Source organism: Lepus europaeus, chromosome 3 (genome assembly GCF_033115175.1).
Source record: "Lepus europaeus isolate LE1 chromosome 3, mLepTim1.pri, whole genome shotgun sequence".
NCBI classification, from domain to species: domain Eukaryota; kingdom Metazoa; phylum Chordata; class Mammalia; order Lagomorpha; family Leporidae; genus Lepus; species Lepus europaeus.
The window spans coordinates 21,800,101-21,814,182 of record NC_084829.1 but is presented as its reverse complement, the minus strand read 5'-3'; the positions used below and the strand labels follow the sequence as shown (position 1 = coordinate 21,814,182).

At 43.5% G+C, this 14,082-nt stretch overlaps 1 protein-coding gene across 1 annotated transcript in view; it reads left to right on the top strand.

Moving 5' to 3' along the window:
* Nucleotides 1-14,082, top strand: part of CDKAL1 (CDK5 regulatory subunit associated protein 1 like 1) — a 737,125-nt gene that overhangs the window by 689,311 nt on the left and 33,732 nt on the right. The gene's annotated exons all lie outside the window — the stretch shown is intronic.

The following is a 14,082-nucleotide window of genomic DNA, read 5'->3' as shown; positions in this document are numbered from 1 at the left end:
CCCTGCGAGCGAAGGGGAGGCCCAGTGACTCCGCGATCTTAGACAGTTCCCCTTTTATGTATGCATGAGGCTCTAATCCTTTCTGACAGATTGAAATCTGAATGAGAAAAATGTGGTTTTGCTGCTGCCTATGGCTTTGCTTGTCTGCTGTAAAGGGAATAAGCTACTTTCTGCTCGCAGGCCAGAAGCTGAGGGTGAAAGCATTCTGTGCAGGTGAGAGATTCAACACCGAGGAGGATCTGATGCAGCTCGCCTCGGTATCAGCAGATCCGCAGTAGAGGGGATGAGGAGGAAAGGAAGGTTTTCTTTCTTCCCTTACAGAGCTGTTTCTGATTTAGCAGAAACCTACCTCCATTAGCACGGGCAGCAAACCATGTTGCGTATGTGGTATGGAGCCTTTCTCTGTGGCGTGAGCTGGATATCCCCTTTGGTCATGTGGAGTGAAAATTAAACATTTTTTTTTCCTTTCTATAAAAAAAAGGTAACTGCCCTCTATTTTCTACCTTGGTAAATATGGCTGTTTGCCAAGCTCTCTCCTACACTGCATTGAGTTACAGTTGTAAAAGCTGATGGAGTGTGAAATGGAAATGTGTATCACATTTCTAAGCATCATTTGAGGTCCTTTCTCCAACACAATTGTTAAGCGCTCAAAGAAAAAAAAAAGTATATGGCAATGACTTAACATACAGCAAAAAGATGACTGATATTTATCTGACCATGTAATTCCAAGATGGTTTTAATCTATGTGTTATCTTTTCTTTCAAAATAAATTGAAAGGGCATGTTAATGAAAATAAAGGAAGTATAGCTCTCCTTTGGGAATAGTGACAAAGAAGGCACTTTGTATTCCCACGGGCGGTGGTGCTGGACTCTCGGGGCCAACCAGAGTGACAATTGCTAAACTCAGTATGTGCATAGAAAGGGTCTGTGAGCAGGGCCTCTGATCTTGCACACGATGGAAAGCTTTTGCTGAACCCCATGCTCAGTGCGTCCTCCTGCTCACCCAGGGCAGTTGTAATGCCATTCATTTTTGCTAGTTTTTAATTTTTTTTTAATCTCAGAGAGACAGAGACACAGACAGAAAGCTAGTGAAAGCAAGAGACTCCCCAAATGCCTGGGAGGTAAAAATTCAATCCAGGTCCTCCACCTGAGTGGGAGCCATCAGCTCCTGACTCCTCGGGTTACACATCAGCAGGAAGCTGGAATCAGAAGAGGATCCAGGGCTCAAACCCAGGCTTTCTGATGTGGGATACAGGTGTCCCAAGCAGCATCCTACCTGCCGCACCTACTGCCTGCTCTGCTAGTGTTTTTTCCTCTTAAAAAGTCCCATTTCAAGGTTGGAATGGACAGCTAGCAAAGAGCAATGTGATCTGGCATTTAACTTGTATTGCTAGGGGTTTGGCTTTTGAAATATTAGCTAATACTTTAGAAAGTATTGGCTTAGTTTTTGTGTTTTTACATAGTGTGTTTTACACAATTGATTTTAAAGTGCCACAGAGAATTTCACAACAGATTCCTTCCATATAAGGGTCCTTCCAAAAGTTCATGGAAAAATAAAGTTAAAAGATAAGTTTATTTTGGTACAAAAATTTCTTTTTCTTTTTTTTTTTTTCTTCTGACAGGCAGAGTGGATAGTGAGAGAGAGAGACAGAGAGAAAGGTCTTCCTTTTTGCCGTTAGTTCACCCTCCAATGGCCGCTGTGGCCGGCGCATCTCGCCTATCCGAAGCCAGGAGCCAGGTGCTTCTCCTGGTCTTACATGAAGGTGCAGGGCCCAAGCACTTGGGCCATCCTCCACTGCCTTCCCAGGCCACACAGAGAGCTGGACTGGAAGAGGGGCAACCGGGACAGAATCCGGCTCCCCAGCCGGGACTAGAACCCGGTGTGCCGGTGCCACAAGGCGGAGGATTAGCCTGTTAAGCCACAGCGCCAGCCGGTACAAAAATTTCTGAAATCCGTGCATAACCTTTTCATAACACATTTTCCGTGAACTTTTGTTAGTTGGTTAGTTATTTGTGAGAAAGTGCACACACATACACCCACACGTAACCACTACCATCTGCTAGTTTCCTCCTCACGTGCCTGCCAAGGGCTTCGCCGAAGTCAAAGCCGAGAGCCGGGAACGCAATCCAGATCTCTCATATGAATGGCAGAAACCCAGCTACGCGTGCCGTCACCACTGCCTCCCAGAGTGGGCTTCAGCGGGAAGCTGGAGTTGGGAGCAGAGCCGGAAACTGAGCCCAGCCACACTCCCATCTGGGATGCGGGCATCTTAGTCATCTTCACCACCAGGCGAAACACCCACTCTGCCATGAACTTCCTGAAGCCTCCTCGTACATGCCTGTGTGAAAGGCTAGTGTTCTCAAACATCATCATTAATACACAGATAAGGAAAAGTCATGTCCCCTTACTAGTTCCTTAACTAATTTCCAGTTACCTTCTAAAAAGGCACCCCCATTTAATGTGGGTCAGCCTTTCTATTCTGCTGTCTCTTCTTCCAGCCTAGAAGACAGTACCATTAGTTCTACCCACAGCCCTGCTCCATACCAGGGGGCCCAAAAGTAAGAGGAGGGAAAAGGTCAGTCAGTTGGCTGCTGGCCCTCCTGGGCCTCTGGAAACAGCTGTGTGGCGTGTGTGAGGCCACAGCATTAGGAAGACTGATTTGGGTACTTACATTTTAGGAAACAGCACGTAAGTCTTTGTTCGCCATCTGTAACTTGCTATAAATTAATGGACATTGTTTTTGGTCTCCATTATTGTTTGTCAATTTTTCAAGATACACCGAACTTTTAAGGGTCAAAAGGCCGTATTTTTTTTTTAATTTCTTGTACTATTACGTGCGTTTTTTGCTGACACTCCAAACCAAAACAGATTCATCAGAAAGAACAAATTCCATGCTGTAGGGCTTTTAAAAAGATGATAGAGGTTGTAATCATGCCTCGGGCATTTCAACCTCTGACAGCTGACGATGGCTGTGGAACTCCTAAGTGAAGAAGTTGTGGGCAATATGCCCACCTGAGTCCACCCACCCACTGCGGGATGGACTCAGACCCATGGAGGTAGCAAGAAGCAAGGCTTTATTCATGACCTTGCAAGGCACACCCAACACAGGAACCAAGCGCCCTTTTATCTCCTGCTGAGTAGGTCCCTCCCCCCAGTACTGAGTACTTTGGGAGTGACAGTCTTCCAGGACATCACCTAAGATGGGGCAGGCGATTGGATGCCTGGACCAGTTGCTGGGCTAATAGGAGGGGGAAGGGGATTGGATGGGATTAGGAGATGGGGAGACACAGGAGGCAGAGGCCTTGCATGGGAAGACTTGTTAGAGTTGCTTGTTCAGAACTATATCAAGAACAGGAGTCTTGCAGTTACAGATTGCATTACAGATTAGGCAAATAGCAAAGAGTGCAAAACATATTTTAGCAAGTTTAGCAGTTGAGGTTTTTTCCCACTCTGATTTAAAACTCCAGTGTGTGCATCTGGAAGTCTGTTATGGCTGGACTGAGGCTGCTCGTGCTCTTTGAAAGTACACCATAAAGCACTTTCTTACAGAAGTCAGCTTAACCTGATATGGATGAAGGTTGGCCGTGCAGTTGCATAGACCTGGGTTTGTGTTTGGACTTGCCAGTTTACCCTGGGCTCAGGACTCCTTGGAGCTTCAGTTCGGTCTGTTAAATGGGAGTAGTGATGCTGATCTCACAGTGTTGATGAAAGGGGTACATTCAACAGTGCGTGTGAACTAACAAGTGCTATTCCTGGTAAGCATTGGTGTTTGCCAAGTTATTATTTTTCCCTTCTTCCCGATCCAGTTGCATCTAGAAAGACCAGGCGGTGGAAGACTTTGCCACTAATAATTCTGTTGTTTTGTTCATTGTTTGAGCTGTGCTTATGCACTACACTTTATTTTGGGGGATCTGGGCAGTGGTGTGTTCCTGTGTCCTCTATTGGAGCAATACTCAGTGTCAGAGAACCAGTCCGATCAGAATTTCTATCTTTCTAAGTCTTGGCTATTCCTCAGTTTTTCTGGAACAGCATTCCCATGCTTCAGATTACTCTGTCTCACTTCAGGCGCTGTTGGCCTCCTTTAATGAAACAAGAGGTCCGACAGAGCAGGGAGGAAGCCTGGGCTGGGAGTCAGGAGACTGAATCACAGGATCTGCAGTACCAGCTGTGACGGCCGCTTGTACACCACCGGGTTCCCTGAGCCTCAGTCGTCCAAGTGTGACGTGGTAGTGAGTAGTGATCATTAGAGACCTCCAGCACTCTAAGAAGAGTCTGTGACTGAATTAGGGGCCCACGATGTGATCTGGCAGGCAAAGCCACCGCCTGCAACACTGGCATCCCATAAGGTTGCAGGTTTGTGTCCTGGCTGCTCTTCTTCCAGTCCAGCTCCCTACTAATGCACCTGGGAAAGCAACGGAAGATGGCCCAAGTACCTGGGCTCCTGCCACCCCGTGGGAGACCCAGAAGAAACTGCTGGCTCCTGACTTCAGCCTGGCCCAGCCTAGGCCTTGGGTAGTAAACAGTTGGAAGATCTCTCTCTCTCTCTCTTGATCTCTCTCTCTCTCCCCCGCCATAACTCCGACTTCCAAATAAATTTAAAAATCTTCAAAAAAAAAAAAAAAGAATAAATGAACCAAATGCCTGGCTGGACTTTGAATTCTACAAATATTAGTTGATATCAAGCCTTGTTATTTTCAAATAATAATAGATGGATGCCCATAACATATTAGAAAAAGAAAGTTATAACAAATGAAGAGGTTACTGTCCTCTAAGAAATCATATTCTAATGGAAAAGCCACATAACAACATATTTTTATGATTATTACTCTTCCTCTTTTCAGTTTGATCAATGGAATGGACAAAGAGAAGAATGGGAAAATAGGAAAGAGAGACAGAATTAGTCTGATTATGTTTAGGGAAGATGGGATGCCAAAATGCACCTCCAACCTAATAAGGAATATTTTTGAATAAATGTAATTAACTTCAGAAAAAGTTTGCGTAATAATTATTCAATGGAAGGCATCCCAAAGCTCAAAGGGATAAATATAAATCAAAGGAAGGCTGGATCATGAGCTTTTCTGTGGAATATGTCAGGGGACCTTTTTCTTAGGATGGAAATGGCATGGAGGGAGCAGAAACACATACGAGTTTTCATAGATGTTCCAGAGCAGCGAGTCTCAAAGCGTGGCCCCCAGACTCACAGCATCAGCGTTGTCTGGGAACTTGTGAAAATGCAGATTCTTGGCTCTGCCCTAAGCCTCTTGAATCAGAAAATCCAGGAGTGGGAGTGAGTAATCTGTGTTTTAACAGGCCCTCCAGATGATACCAGTATGTGGTATAACCTGAAGTTCGCAAGCCACTGTCTAGGGAAAGGATTCCCAAGTCGGGGAGCAGTATTGGATTTTTATAAGGACAGTTCTGGTGTAACACTGGAGTAAAATCAAGCTTTCCCAATACCAGCTTCAGAAACGAGGGCAAACGTCTCCTTGCATGCTAGAGATACTCTCCCGTGTAGGTACTCATCACTCTTCAGAGAGTGGTTATCAAAATCAAGGTGGAAATGTGCAAAACCTGTGTGTGTGTATGTTTGTGCATGTGTGTGCACAGTGCAAAGAGCCTGAAGAATAGGAAACTTAAGAAAAACACAATTTGAGATGTTAAAAGCTTTGATAGTTTTGCTATGCTCTCACGTGTAACCTTATTTTGTGGTGATCTATTTATTGGAATCATCTTATTATATGATTGAGATTCCTTTGGAAAACTGCTGCTCAATCATTACACTAAAGAAAACCTCTAGTAGACAGGACCTGATGTCCTCTATACCAACTCTTTGACCGTTCAGTGGTATGAAAAATTTCCATAGTGTCATTCTCCAAGATAGGCATTGGTGATTTTTTTGTTTTAACTGTATTACAGAAATGTATGTAGGAAAATTTCAAGCACATACAAAAATAGAATAGGATACTAACCCCACATACCTACTGCCCATCTGTGACGGCTGCCAAGTCCTAGGCAGTGTTATGGTCCCCATGTTCTCATCTGCTCCCATTCCCTCCTCCCTGGTTAGTTTTTGAGAGATACCCATTTATCATTTTATTTCCTCTAGAAATTTATCAGTAAATATCTCTAAAAGATAAACATTCCTTTTAAAAAAAAAAAAGACCACAATCACAATGTATTATTGAATCTTAAATTAACTGCCCCATCATTGCCATTGGTTAAAATCTTCACACCTGCTGCAGTGACCAAAGCCGGCAAATAGAAAGTGCTTGTTTTGGTTGAGTGCTGTGCTAATTGTCTTAGATGCATTCACTCCTAGCGTGGGGAAGGAACTGTTACTATCCCCATTTCACAGATACAGAATCAGAGCATCAATAACTCAAGAACTTACCCAGAGTCACAAAATTAGAAGATGAGAGAGGCAAGCTAGGATTGATAATCTAGGTCTTACTGACTTGTGTTTTTGTTGTTTGTGGTAAAATCTATGTGGAACATACAGTTTTCAACCATGTTTATGTTAATAGTTCAGTAGTATTCATCTCATTCACGCTGTTGTTTGACCAATCTCCAGAATTCTTTTAATCTTTGAAAACTGACACATTAAGCAATTATGTACATGTTAAGCAATAATTCCCTATTTTCTCTTTCCACCAACCTCTGCTAACTTTAGTCAACTTTGATCCTACAAACCTGATCAAACAGCACAGCAGTTTTCCAATTAGAGTCATACAGCATTTGTCTTCTTTTTGTGCCTTGCTAATTTCACCTTATAGAATGTCCATGTTGTAGCACGTGTCAGAAATTCCCCCCTTTTAGAAGCTGAGTAATATTCTATTGCACATGTATCCTGCGTCATGTTTATCCATCCATCCATGGATAGACATTTGGGTTGCTTCTGCTTTCTGGCTATTAGTGAACAATACTGCTGTGTACAAGGGTGCACAAGTATCTCCTCAAATCTCGGCTTTCAACTCTTTTGGGTATTTACCCAGAAGTGAGACTGCTGGATCACATAGTAATTCTGATTTTAATTTTTTAAAAATTGTTTACGTTATATGAAAAGCAGAGACACAGAAAGAGTGTGAGACATCTTCCATCTGCTGGTTCACTCCCCAAATGTCCACAACAGCCAGGGCAGGGCCAGGCCAAAGCCAGGAACCCAGAGCTCAATCTGGGTCTCCCATGTGGGTGACAGGGACCTTAGTCCTTTAGCTATCATGTGATCCCTCCCAAGGGTGCACATTAGCAGGAAGCTGGGTTTGGAAGCAAAAGAGCCAGGACTCAAACCAGGCATTCAGTGTGGGATGTGGCATCCCAACCAGTGTCTTTACCACTGCACCGAATGCCCAGCCCTGATTGTAATTTCCTTAGGGAATCCATTCTGTTTTCCACAGCAGCTGTCCCATTTTACATTTCTACCAACAATGCACAGGGTTCCAGTTTCTCTCACCAACACTTACCAACAATTATTTTTGTTTGTTTCCTTGAAGTAGTCATCCTGACACATGAGGAACAAGCCTATTTTATTTTTTAAGATTTATTTCATTTCTTTGAAAGGCAGGGTTAGAGAGGGAGAGAGAGAGGGAGATCTTCATCTGTCAGTTCACTCCCCAAATGGTCACCACAGCCAAGGCTGGGCCAGGCTGAAGCCAGGAGCCTCAAACTCCATCAGGGTCTCCCACCTGGATAGCTGGGGCCCAAGCATGTGGGCCATCATCCACTTGCTTTCCCAAGCACATTAGCAGAGAACTGGATCAGAAGTGAGGCAGCCAGGACTTGAACCTCCATTCTGACATGGTGTGCTGGTGTCACAGGCAGCAACTTAACCCCTCTGTGCCACAATGGCAGCCCCAAGCCTATGTTTGTAAACTGAGGTCAGTCCATACTGCCTTTCCCTTTTCAATGGCAGGAGACTTGTCTGATAGCTTGTATACTGGAGTAAGCTTACAGTGAACGAGTGGCAAAATGATGAGAAAATATGTGGTATTAATCATGTTCGGTGTGTATTGAGTTAAACATGGTATCAGAGTTATAAGTCTGCCTTCAGACAAGAGACTATGAATGCTGCTACTGTCTATCTTATTAAAGGCTAATTAGTTTTATCACTGATGGTCCTTCTTGTATGGGCCATGCTATAGCAAATCACTTGACTCTTACCATACTTAAAGAAATCAAAGGTATTCTGTGCCTAGTGGAAGATGAAAAGAAGAACATTTTTCTCTTGCACATTTCTACTTAAAGTCAGTTGTATTGCAAAGGCTCTCTTCTCCTTTTGAGTTCATTCCTAGTAGGAAAGGATCACTTTAAAGAAACAAGAGGTAGGGTGGCCTTGTGAAAAGAGCTTGAGGACTTGGTGTCCGTCAGGGTTGGGTTGAGATTACAACAGTGATTCCTGTAATCTTGTACAACTCATTTTCTTGAATCATAGCACCTTGTAAAATGCAGATAACAACCAATTCACAGAGGATTAAATTAGATAATATGGACAAAATGCATAAAAATCATGTTATATATCTGATGTAAGGATTCAGTAAGTATAGCTTTAAAATCAGTGATTTTCTGGCTTTTATTTTAACTTTTGGGGGGGTGTTTAATTTTGTTTAAGAAATTCTTTGCTTCCATTGGATTTTATTGTACAGTATGGTATAGCAGTTACATGGATTCTGGATTCTGATTCCTTGGATTCCAATCCTTGTTCCACATTAACAAAAGATATGATCTGGGGCCAGTTACTCTTAATCTCTCTCCCCCTCAGTTCCCTCCTCTATAGATTAGGGTAATAGAAGTGCCTGCTTATAGGATATTCATGGAAATGGTGTAACAGTTCATAAATGTTGAATAGCACAACTATTGTTGTCATTACTTGTGATCCATACTAAGACATTATTTTACTGTAGTCAATGAAGATAAAAGTTGCACAGTATTCTGTCTTTTCAAATTTTGTGCTGACTAGCCATGAGATTCTTACAAAATGGCATATGAACCCGTGTCAATTTAGGAGGTTTCCCTATATAATGGGAATGACAAATTGACAGAAATTCAGTGACCATCCTAAGGCGTTGTCTGTTCCTGAAGACAGACATTTCTTCCTCTTATTCTTCAGTCCCATTTTCAAGGAGAATATTCTGGAACAGAGACCTGGCCTCGCCATTCTGTTTCTCACAAGTCAAGGGAAGCCTGCCCCAGGGTGCCTGGCTGCCACCTGTTTCCCATCTATTGGGACTTTGATCCTAATAATGGATTCACTTGAGCAGCTGGGTAGCTCAGCACCCACACAGCCGACTGCTCTTGGAAAGGAAGCAGAAGTTTTTAAAGGGTGGCATGGTTTGCCTCATTAGTAGACAAAGGGCCAGCAGGATATTCAGGTGTACTGAGTTTTATATACAGCCTATACTGTATTTTCAGAGCTTTGACCCTTAGAAAAACTCCGTTAAAATGCTTTCCTCTCCATCTAACATTCATTTCCAAAACCACTGAAGTGAGAGGGTCTATTAGTTCAGGGCCAGATTTGAAAGCACATGAAAACTGCATTCATGAGGTTAAGAAATGGCTTAATAATTAAGTTAAAACAGTTGAAAGTGGATCTAATTTCAAACAGATCAGCTAACCGTGTTAGAAGCAAATGAGGGTGTGTTCCTTCCTATTTTCCTTCCACCCCCAAGACATTGGCTCCAATCCCAAGCAGTTTTTCCAGTTCCCTTTTTTTTCTTTCTAAACTTTATACAAGATTGAATTCTTTATTACCCATATGTTACATTGGTGTCACAATTAAAACCAGAGTACACTTCATATTTTGTGCATTTTTTTTCATATTTGAATTTGACCGTTTGCATACAGAGCTTTTATTCTTTGCTGCTGAGCTGTGTTTTATTGGGCATTGCAGCTGCACTTGCATGATTATCCCAGCCCAGACTGTGCTTAGTGTGTTCATAGTACCTTCCGTGTACCAATTTGAGTACTATCCAAAGTACCATCACAGCCAAGTGATGCTCAACAATTAGCTTTCGTCTCACTTGCATCACTAATTGTGCAGTCACTGATGAAAATCTTCCTCCTCCTGAGGGTTGTAGCTGGGGTATAGCGAGGGGGATTAAATGCATCAAGGAACTAACTGTGCCTCGATAATGATAATAATAATAATAAATAATAATAATAGCCGTGTTTCCATGAGCCTCTACTACGTGCTCAGGATTGAGGCTTTTTACTTGTACTACTCCAGGATGTTATTGTAGCCCAACCAGAATACAGTGAAGTGTTGTGTACAGTCCTGTGCTCACTCACAAAGGTGGGATGGGACAGGCATTTTCTCTGCCTCTACATCCTTTGCACACAATTTGGATGGGGCAGAAAGAGCAGTGACCTTGAGACAGACTTCCAGGGCAAGGAAGACTGAGGGCAAGAGAAAAGAATCAATCATTCAAGCCTGAATTAACCCACGTGTACAACATACTGGTAACACCTAGCTTCTTATGTGTTGTAACATTTATCAAACATAACATTATCTGTGCCCTGGGCTGCACGAGGAGATAAAAATAATGGATGTGGCCTTGGCCTTAGAGGAGATATTGTGTGGCTGCTTTCCTGCTAGTACTGCTATTTTGTGTGACCTTGGTGGAGAAGGGTCTCACATAGGTACACAAGTGGCCCTGCACAGTGTAATTTCTCTTGTTAAAACTTTAGGATTTTTTTTTCTTTTACCAAATCTAAAAGGCATCACTTGAAAGCCAGAGGTATTCTTCATCGTGAAAGATGCACTGAGTGGAAAAAGCTGCTTTCTGAGACGCAAAGCCATGTTTCAGCTGCAGCCAATCCTGAAAGGGCCTCTGAGCCCAACCTCCCTGGTGTAGGCGACCTCAGGACAGCCCGATCTCCAGAGCTGATCTGAACACAACCCTACGTCTGGAGCTGCTCTTCAGGGCCCTCATCTCTAGTGTATTACCTCTCCTGCAAACGTCTTTACCTTTTTCCTCAGTCATTGTCAGCGCCAGGTGAACCCGTGTCTCACTTTGTCTGGGAAGGTCCTGCTTTCGCCTTGTTGTCCTGGGATAATTACTTGTGATGCCTTTTTTCTGCTCCCCAAAATGCCCTGGTTTGGATGATAAACCATGGAATCATCCTATGAGGTTTGTTTGTTTGTTTGTTTTGGTTTTTTTTTTAAGATTTATTTATATGAGTTCTTTTTTTGTTCTTCTTTAAGATTTATTTTATTGGAAAGGCAGAGTTACAGAGAGAGAGAGAGAAAGAGAAAGAGAGATCTTCCATCTACTGGTTCTCTCCCCAAATGGCCACAATGGCCGGAGCTGGGCCAGACCAAAGTTAGGACCCAGGAGCTTCTTCCAGGTCTCCCACATCCGTGTAGGGGCCCGAGCACTTGGGCCATCTTCCACTGCCTTCCCAGGCGCATTAGCAGGGACCTTGATTGGAAGTGGATCAGCGGGGAATTGGACAGGTGCCCATATGGGATGCTGGTGCTGCAGGCAGAAGCCTAACCCATTATGCCATAGCACCAGCACCACCAGGAGTTCTTAAAGAATGTCCAGTCCAAGCACTGGTGGGGATACAGGCATTTAACATGTGACCCTGCCCTCAAGGCGGCTCAGTGCTAGTGGGAAGAGAAGATAACGTGCTGTGGCCTGAGTGTTGATGTCCACCTCAGATTCATACATTGATCCCTAACCACCAGTGTTTGGTAGGGCATTGGGAAGTGATCAGTTCCTAATCGCCCTGATGGATGGAATGAGTGCCCTTGTAGAAAAGGCCCAGAGAGCTGCCTTGGTCCTTTCACCATGCAAGGATAGAGCAAAAAGGTGCCTGCCATTTGTGAACCAGAAAACCTTCACCGGACATTGAATCCGCCAGGGCCTTGATCTTGGACTTGGACTTGCCAGCCTCCAGATCTGTGAGAAATAAGTCCCCGTTGTTGTGTATAGCACTGAGTAGACTGAGAACAATATGTGCATGGGAATGAAAATCTATAATATATCCAGTGCTAAACTGGATGGCTTCAGATCTAAATGGGCTGGAAGATGGAAGACCTTTAAAGACTTGAACAGGGAATATATGGGGCAATGGGGCAGAGGGTTTTTTTTTTTTTTTCCAGACAAAGGGAAAGCAGTTCAGTAGTTTAAACAGGAAGGCATTTATAAAGGGACACCAGATAGCTGACAGAATTGTTGGAAGGGCTGGGCAGAGTTTTCCAGAAACAGTACCAAGATCCACACAGAACTGCTGGTGAGGAGGTGGGGCTGTGTCTGCCCTCCCCTGTCTGCCTCCCTCATGAAGGAATGCGAGCAGTCAGTGTCTCACACGTGTTGCACCTGTCTGTGGAACCTGGATCTCATGTTTGTACCCTAGGAACAAAGGAGGCTGGGAAATGTTTTTTTTTTTTTGAAGTTTATGTCAGTTAGGTAGAATGTACAACGTGGGGAACTGTCAGTGTGTGGAGGATATTCAAACAGTCCCCACCACAGAAGGCCTCATGGATGTGGTAGGATTAGAACTGCACTTTGAAGATGAGAAGGAACATAATGAAACAGATGTAGAAGGGAGATTTTCTCAGTGTGTAAGGGAAGTCGAGTGGCAGGATCCACAGGAATGAGTCTGGTTTTATTTGGGCATCCGTGAGCTGTTGAGGGCGGTTGGGAGGCAGAGGGGAAAAAAAATGTTCAGTAAGGGGAATTAGGACCTCTGGGTTTTGAAGTCAAAAATGTTCAGTAAGGGGAATTAGGACCTCTGGGTTTTGAAGTCAAATCCATTTATACCTAACAGGCTTGACAGTACACATACTGCTCCAGATTAAGCTAGAATGCACTCCAGTGACAAATTAACCCTGAAATCTTGGGCTTTTCATAACCACAAAGGTTTATTTGTTGCCCACACTGATTGTTTAGTACCATTTCGTAGACTCTTTGAAATCGAGAACTGTCTGCTCCACGCAGTCGCTCAGGGCCCCAGGTTGACTCCGTGTGTCCGTGGCAAGGAAAGAGCCTTGCTGGCAGCCAGGTTTCCCCTGCTTCAACAGCCGAGAGCCATGTGGTATTTCTGTCCAAGTCCATTGGCCAGAACTACTCACATGGCCCCAGCTGACTTCAGGAGTCTGGGAAATGCATACTTCTGTGTACATAACAAGACGATATGGATGAATGCTAGAAGTTTCTACCCTGCGTATGGGAACGTTTTCTGAGCATGAATATAATGAGAGTTCTTGAGTGTGGGGGACCCCCTGTCTGCTTTGCTCACCACCAGCAGAGGCCCTAGCATGGTGCCTGCCTCAGAGCTGGCACTCAGCACGTATCTAAGGAGTGACCGTGACTTTCAGTGACAAGCACAGGGGAATGGATGGGTTCTCCACCAGAAACGAGGAGCTGAGAGTACATAATAGGTTGAAATCTTCTGTCACTTCTACTTAGGACGTTCATGTATTCTTTGAGTGCTAAAAAAAAAAAAAAAAAAATCACAGTCAAGCCACCCAACTTGCTCTTTAAAGTTATTTGACATCTTGATAAGCAGATTGCAAAAGCTCTTTTTAAAACTGATAATAATCTTGTACATTTAAATTCTTTTCAGGGGAACTATAAGAATGTGTACTTTAGAGCAGGGCTTGCTTCTAACCCTAAGTTGTAGTTTTCTCTCCTCCCTTCAATGATGAAAGTGACAGTCTATTTCTCCTATCACATCCAGCGTGCTGACTTGGTGCCCAAAATAATAGAACCTTAATTTTAAATAAATAAAAATCGTGAATATGTTCAAATCAACGAAGTGGAACGCACTTGTTTTCCACACAGGCTGCTGTGTTTTAAATGTAAAAGGCTCCAGAGAAGCAGAATTTCCCCATTCCTCTCAGTCCCAAATACAGCACTGTGAGAGGACTTCGAAATGAACTTTAAAGATACGTTTATTTTGATGCAAAAACATTCTGAAATCCACTCACTTTCATAATACGCACTCCTATGAATTTTTTGAAGGACCTTCATATAAAATTACTGAGAGACATAAATATTCAAGCCATATGTCAAGTCAGTCGTCCAGTGGGACGTCAATCCATAAAATTAGGATGCAGTGCTTTTCAGATTTACCATCTCT